This window comes from Montipora capricornis, chromosome 1 (assembly GCF_036669925.1).
Source record: "Montipora capricornis isolate CH-2021 chromosome 1, ASM3666992v2, whole genome shotgun sequence".
NCBI lineage: Eukaryota > Metazoa > Cnidaria > Anthozoa > Scleractinia > Acroporidae > Montipora > Montipora capricornis.
The window spans coordinates 46414182-46421681 of NC_090883.1; the positions used below are offsets into that span (position 1 = coordinate 46414182).

At 38.4% G+C, this 7500-nt stretch overlaps 1 long non-coding RNA gene and 1 pseudogene across 1 annotated transcript in view; one reads left to right on the top strand and one right to left on the bottom strand.

The window, feature by feature from the left end:
* Nucleotides 1-7500, bottom strand: part of LOC138046359 (uncharacterized) — a 42615-nt gene that overhangs the window by 35036 nt on the left and 79 nt on the right. The window contains exon 1 of the long non-coding RNA XR_011131722.1: nucleotides 7468-7500. This exon is cut by the window's right edge and continues 79 nt beyond it. This is a non-coding gene — a long non-coding RNA (uncharacterized lncRNA). The remainder of the gene's footprint in view (nucleotides 1-7467) is intronic.
* LOC138046261 (uncharacterized) overlaps nucleotides 3597-7500 on the top strand; it is a 13685-nt pseudogene continuing 9781 nt past the window's right edge.

Below are 7500 nucleotides of genomic sequence, written 5' to 3' on the forward strand. Positions count from 1 at the left end.
ATGTAAAAGAAACCATACGAACCTCGAGTCGTTTAAGGGCTGCTCGTGGAACGTTTTCACCAAGATGACTAACATTTTTTCCCGGAAAGACGTTAAATTATTACTCACTCTTGTTTTAATTGAAATGTAATTTTTATGTACAGTATTATGACAAATAGAAAGCTACAGTTAGTCCCTCCAGTCCGGCGTTGCAAACCAACAGAGAAATATGTCAATACTGAGGAAAAAAAGTTTTTTTTATTTCAAAATTGATTCTGCTCTTTGTCGTTAGCCACAAACTTGGCTCTTAATTGTCTGAGAACTATAGCACAAGTAAAACCGAGCGAACAAATATGAACATCGGTACTCCCATTGAAATCTGCAAATAGTTCTATTTGCTGCAAACGGCACACGCTAATAATGCTACATTCGTGCTTTGCATCGACCAGTATCAAATCACCAAATTCAATCTGTAAAAAAACATGAAATGAAAGAAATTTTATCAGAGCTACTTTTGGCTGACAATTAGTTTTTTCTTTCTTTTTAATGAAACATTCTCTCTCTTACCTGCAACCGTTCGCCTTTCTTGTCACTTGTTGAAGGGGAAATGTTCAGAACATATCCACGCTCTTTGCCATCCCGCTTGAGAGGACGGTCACGCAGTCATGAATAACAATTTTGTTATCTTCAATCGGTTCCACAAAATACCACTGGTTTCACAAGACCCCAAACGCCCGTTAGTCATTATTATATTAGCTGAAAGTCTTGAGTCGCCAAAAGAATCAAAGTGCTAGCTATTTAGGCTGGATGGATTTGCAGATGAATTCGTTGGTGGGAGTTCTCTTTCCTCAAACTATACTAACGAGCTAGCGTGCTATTCGCCCCTTTCGTGAGATTTCTGTTAAAATCTTATCTGAATGAATTTCCGTCAGTTAATTCAATTGTCAAGTAGAAACCAGAAAAGGATCGGAAATTAATGATTTAAGCGACCGAAAAATTTAAAACTGGCGCCTCCAGCCCTGCTATTTAACAAACCTCCAGAAAAGGCAAAAGGCAAGTTGCATTAGTTTTTTGCTCGGTTGTTAACCTGTAAAAGGCTTCTTTCACATTAAGGCTGCTTTCGTGGATAACAAATTAATTCCCCGCACTTAAAAACGCAGGTCACTTTATACAAGGTCAGCAAGCGCTCAACAAAATATTCAAAGAAGTCCCCCTTTTTTTCTCGCAAAAGAGGAAAATCCCTCAAGAACTTTTAAAGGCCGTTTACACGACAGAAAGATTTGGGTCAGAGCTATTAAAACTCTAGAAGGGAATAGAAAAACATTTGCGAACCGTTGGAGTCGTGCTCGGCTTTCATAATCAACCGCACTGTCGCATTCAAAAACCGCATGACACATGACACACATATTGCCGCCCAGTTTCACATCACGACTTTGAAAGCTAAACGAAATAGGACAACAGGACGTTGAAGTAGTTTCAAATGCACAGTACGGAAAAAGACTGCGTTTATCGTCCTGTACCAGCCTTGCTACTAATGATTTTTTCGATCCTTATTTCGATGATGAAATTAGCGAGGAGAACTGAGCAGATTCGGCCTTGTCTGCAAGTAGTCCAGCGACAAATGACCTCCGGTTGAAGCCACACTGAGTCAACGTAAACGGTGAGTGATCTCAGTCCAAATACCAGTGAACTTTTTGAGACACTATTTGAAGACCACGAGAGAGACAACCCTTATAAATTAACCCTGGAACCAATTCAGGGCGTTACTTCTTTGCCGAGTGAACGTAATGATATCGGTTGAATGTGTTCCCCTTGGAGACTGGAATCAGAGACGGAAGATGGCATGGCAAGTAAGTTGCCATGATTGACTTACAGCTATTGCGCTTTCAGTGGACAAACTGAAAGATTGATTTTAAGAGGCTAGCTTAAAGGAAGATATCTAAAAGTTTTATCGTTCAAGTCATAAGAAATGCTGGCCGATGACAAAAAGGGAGCAAGTTACTCGAACCCCCTGAGAAGTAACTACAATAGCACATGGCTTTTAGACGATATGATGGTGTGATGAAGAAGACACAGCACGAGACAAGGTCAGTCGATGCCGATTTAGCAGAGGCCATGATTCCACCGATTGTTCAAAGATCGTCGGGCGCAGACTGCTATTGAAAAAAACTCGTTGCGGATCAGGTGGATGATATACCTGACTCGGAGGTGAATTCAGAGATAAAGGCGCATATATTCCCTTCATCTTTTAATTTAGCCTAACATTGAACGAAGACTGAATTTCAGTTGTTAATAACCACACAAGCCTACATTATAAACAGCTTTTGATAATTTGAAAAAGTGAACTGTAAACAAGACAAAATCGTCTTCAAGAGGCGACTATTTTGTTGGACGTTTAAGATTAAATATAAAATAAAAGATATTTTCAAGAAATAGAGTTAGAATATGGAATAGCTGATCTTATGAAGTGCGTAATGAGGCATTCAACATTTGCGGAAAAAAAGGACTTTGTAAGTTTCCGAGGCAATTTCGGGTATGCACACGCGCGAAATTTTGAGGCTGGAAATTTCCATCGTCATTTTTGATTAAGTGCAAAGTGATCTTAAAGATTTCTATGGTCGTTTGTGTTTGACGTTGGAAATTTCCATGGTCGTGCCTCTCGCAAATTTGACTTTGGAAATTTCCGTGGTCATTTTGTATAACCCTATAGTTTAGACGTTGGAAATTTCCGTGGTCATTTTGTATCAACCCTATAGCTTTGACGTTGGAAATTCCCGTCGTCATTTTGCATTGCATTGGACTGATTTTAAACTCATTTGCCTTACTTAGACAAAAAAATCAATCCACCTTCTTCAATTTGGAAATATTTTGAACCGTTGTTCTCATTCTTGACATAAATTTACGTTTCTGGCAATAAATAGAAGAAACCTCTGAATTTCTTGCCAAGTCCTTTTAGCAAAAAAAAATATTTTTAAGCAAAATTTTCCATCTTTCAGTGCGCCTCCACAGGAACAGCAATTCCGGCATACTTTCTTGGTATTTTTGCCACACACAATTGAGTGGAAGGTTGGCAAAAAAACCTTACATTGAGACTTTTTTTTTCAAATCCAAGCTTGGCAATCCGGGCTTAGCAATTTTAAACCTTAAATAAGCTACTTTGTGCCAAAATTCCCAGTTTTCTTGGCACCTTTTAATAGGAACTATCAATATTTTGCCAAAAATTAACGTTTTAGAATATCCCCGTTGGTTTTAGAACGTGTTCATCAAAGTCATCAGGTGAAACAAAGTCTGATGTAAGGTTTTCAGCCCCGTTCATATCGCAAAAATATATGAGAAAGTTTAGCCTCACCTCCAAAATTAGACGTTCTTATGAAAAAAGCGTATTAATTGACAGTAACTTAATTAGTCTTTCTATATTCTTTCTTTTTACTTAAATACGCACAAGGCGCAAGCTTTGTTTTACGACGATTTTCTATACAAGCCTACATTTTCTATATAAGAATCAGTGGTATTCAATGTAAAATAAGTGAAACTCTCTAGAAAACAAGATTATCCAGAGTATAAAATGATAATCTTCTAGACAAAAGTATAATATAGTAAAGTAGTTCGCTGTGAATTTAGGGAGAGATGTCCCCACGGCTAAAAGATGAAATATTCATGTGGTTAATTGATGCTTTTATCTACAATTACATAAAAACACCCTGGACAAATAAACGTGCGCCGGTGTCTTCACGACTGACAGATACCACGGAATCCACTTGACACGAACTCGCACCGTTATAATACCACGCACCTGTCCATTTATCATTAAGTCCCTGCACATCTGGATAAGCAATGGTGAACCTCACTGGTTTGCAGTAAACCCGACAGTCGAACAGTTTTGCACAGTAAAACAAGTTAAAAGGATGAAACCCTTTGGCTGTACGACATTTCTTATACTCATGCTCGTCCTCTCATATGCAGTTGCTACAGGTATGATACGTTTTTCGTCAACACGCGAGCCCATAGGCTCCTGTTTTTCGCTCAATTTTCCGTCAACCTGAACTCAAAAAATTTAAGGTCTCGTCATAGGTTTGAGGTGTCAGTTTTTTAAAAAACGTTCTTATTTCGTCGGTATTTAAGCTATGAGTATGAAATTATCAACGTTCTAATGCCTTTCGTTTGAATGTTATTTCGTTTCCTTAAATAAACGGCGTTGGCCGAAATAATTTTGTATCTTGCGTTTTGCATTTCTTGTGTTCCATCAAAGTTGAAAACTTGAAAAACGTTGACGCCCTTTAGCTGAAAATTGATCTCAAAATCGATTGCTTATAAGAAAATTTCAGAAAATTTGAAATCCCTTCTAGCTTAATTAAGGTTTAAATAGGCCATCTGTTTTTCCTTTGAGAACCTAACATCGAAAAAAAAAAACACTTTCTGGATTTAAAACTACATTTATTCTCATGGCACAAAAAGCTGACGCCCTTTAGCTGAAAATTTATCTCAAAATCGATTGCTTATAAGAAAATTTCAGAAAATTTGAAATCCCTTCTAGCTTAATTAAGGTTTAAATAGGCCATCTGTTTTTCCTTTGAGAATCTAACATAGGAAATAAAAACACTTTTTTGGATTTAAAACTACATTTATTCTCACAGCAGGAATACTGACGAAATAAGAACATGTTAAAAACCTGACACCTCGAATCTACTACGGGACCATTGTTGTCAAGGAGCTCGCGTTTGCGCGTTCTCGACACCTTTCCCTTCAGTACAGTTATGTTTGTGTTCAGCCGCTATTCATCTATTTTAGAGGAAAAAGCCGACAAAGCTATCAGTCGAGGTGAACCAAACATTGGTGTCAGTTTCGTAAACTTTAAAGAGGACAAATTCTCCTACTTGAATATCACCATTCTTGGGTATAGTCACGTTGACTGGATGCCCCAGTGCTCCTTTGCCTGCTTGGAAACTCTGACATGTTTTTCATACAACTTGGCTGCTTACCCGGACATCAACGGTAAACTGCTTTGTGAACTGCTCCCTTCGGACAAGTACAACAACTCAGACAAATTCGTTTCCAGCAAATCCTTTCACCACTTCAGCATCACGGTATGTCAAGTATCTTGGACATTTTTGGCGTACACTGTTATTTTCGCGCTTTGAATTCTTCAAGAAGTGGTTTTGAAAAACATTTCGTTATACAAAAATGTCATAAAATGATTTTAAACATACTAAAAGCTAAAGAATTAAGAATTCTTTAAAAGTATTAAGAACGACGACGTTTCGACGTTATCATAACGTTATTATCAAGTCTCAAAAGTAGAAAAATGGAAATCGATTGCAAATACAAAAGGAACAATAGTTATGCCAATACTACAAAGTTAAACAAAGAGCTTGGCACAGATACAATCTGCCTAAGTATTTGAGTTTCTAATGAGTAACACTTCAAAAACCAAACAATCGAATTTGCCCTGGCATTTCCGAAGAATTTTAAATTGGCTTGCTTTTAATAGGTTTATATCTGCATCACGCAGATTATGAAAAATAATAAACAGCGCAATGTTGATTACCCGTTGAGTAACCGGCTTTAATTCCTTTTTTTTTTTTATCGCGATAACATTGAGAAACCACATAAATTCAAAGTTTTATGGTGTTAAATAAGATACGACATGCATGAAAACGATCCTATGAAGTATCGCAAACCTGGACATTAAAAAATAGGTACGCATTGCGTACATGCTAGTAGTGCCACAAAGAACGTCGCACACCACCACCGTCGCTGGTTGTCGCTGACGTCGTTTGTCGCCGAGTGATAAAAACCTCAGTTTATTGTACAGAAACGAAATAAATAAAATATTAAAAGGCTAAGCCGTTTTTGAGCATCAATATCACTTTGTTGCTTCTACAACCTTTAATCAGTAGGTTTGGCTGCGTTAACAAGGACGTACAATACTGCAAGAAGTCATCGCCGGCATGGCCGTGCTTCTGACTAAGGCTTTAGAAAAACTCAACAATCGGGATTTAACCTTACATTCAACGCACGTCTATTATTCTATCAAACAAATCTGCTTCAATCTTCTATAGTCACCATGTAGTGGTTGGCCTTGTAAGAACAATGGAACGTGTCTCCCACTGTACGAAGAGAACAGCTACAAGTGTGTCTGCAAAGGATTCACGGGACGAGACTGCGAAAACGGTAAGATCCCACGTGACAATTTGCGCCTTACAAAATATTCTGTTAGTTGGTTTTAGCCAAGTAGCTCCGCAAACAATTTGACTAATGCCAAAGAATCGAACGTGCAGTTTTAAAGTTGAATAGCCTGATATCTAGCCTCTCAGCAAAATAGGAAAAGAAATCATCTCATTTCTATCGTTCACATAATCTTGTGCAAAACATAAAGATCTGGGACGACATGGTCCAAAACGAAGGAATAGTATTTGAAAATGTACCTATCAAGTAAATTTAATCTAGAGCAAATTGCAGACAACTGAGGGCTCCCTCAAAAAAGGATCGAAATAGAATTTTCCGAGGCAATTAAGTTACTGATTCAAGATCGGTAAAACCTGTCACAAAAAATGGATTTACTCAGGAAAGGGTTGACTTAAGGAATAAGTGAAGATACAGGCTCAGTCCCCTTGATGTGCTCCTGTGCGAGATCGGTACTAAACAGATTTTGTTGCAAGATCGAGAAAGGAACTATGAAACCTGAATTCTCACTGAAAGAGTTCGATCAACCAACTATTTGTTTGTCCGATGTTTCACATGTTCCAGACATTGACGAGTGCTCATCTGAAAACGAGTGCCACGTGAATGCCACATGTACAAATACCATAGGATCTTACAATTGCACTTGCAAAAAAGGATATGGAGGAGACGGAAGAAACTGCACAGGTAAAGTCCAGGTTAATGAAGGTACTATCGCGACTGACACTGACAGTTTTGTTTTGCACGCTTTGCGTGCCCAATCGTCACGTGATTTTGGAGGGAATAGATAAAAAAGAAAGAAGTCAAAGCGGTTATATTGCTAGAGAGGAACGTAAACACATGTTCGAGGTTAACGGAGCTTCTTTTATCAGGAAATCAAGTCCAACACTTAACAGGGATAGGGGATAAAAATACCTCCTGTTTACGGCGCACGAAAATGGTCACGTGGTTTAAGATCACGCGGCCACCGACAGTTAAATCAAGTCTCTATTTTTGCTTGTCTGCACAAACGCCCCGTCCACAGGCTAAATAAAACATAACTTTCTGCCGTCCTTAGTGTTTCGCGTTGATGCCTTCTCGTTATCCTTGTGCAATACGGGTGAAGTATCCTATGAGAAGAATGGTAAGAACGAGAGCTGGAAACCTTCACAACCTCTCGTAAACGGGTGAAATTTTCCTCCCAATGGTATCCGTTGAAAACGATCCGCTGTTCCACGGATTTTGGGGGTTGTGATCTAAATGGAATGGTTTGTTCGTTCAACAGAAAAGATTGAAAAATCTGTTATTATTGGAAGCAATCTAACGTACCTGTTCAACCTGAGCAAATGGCTGAAGCCAGTA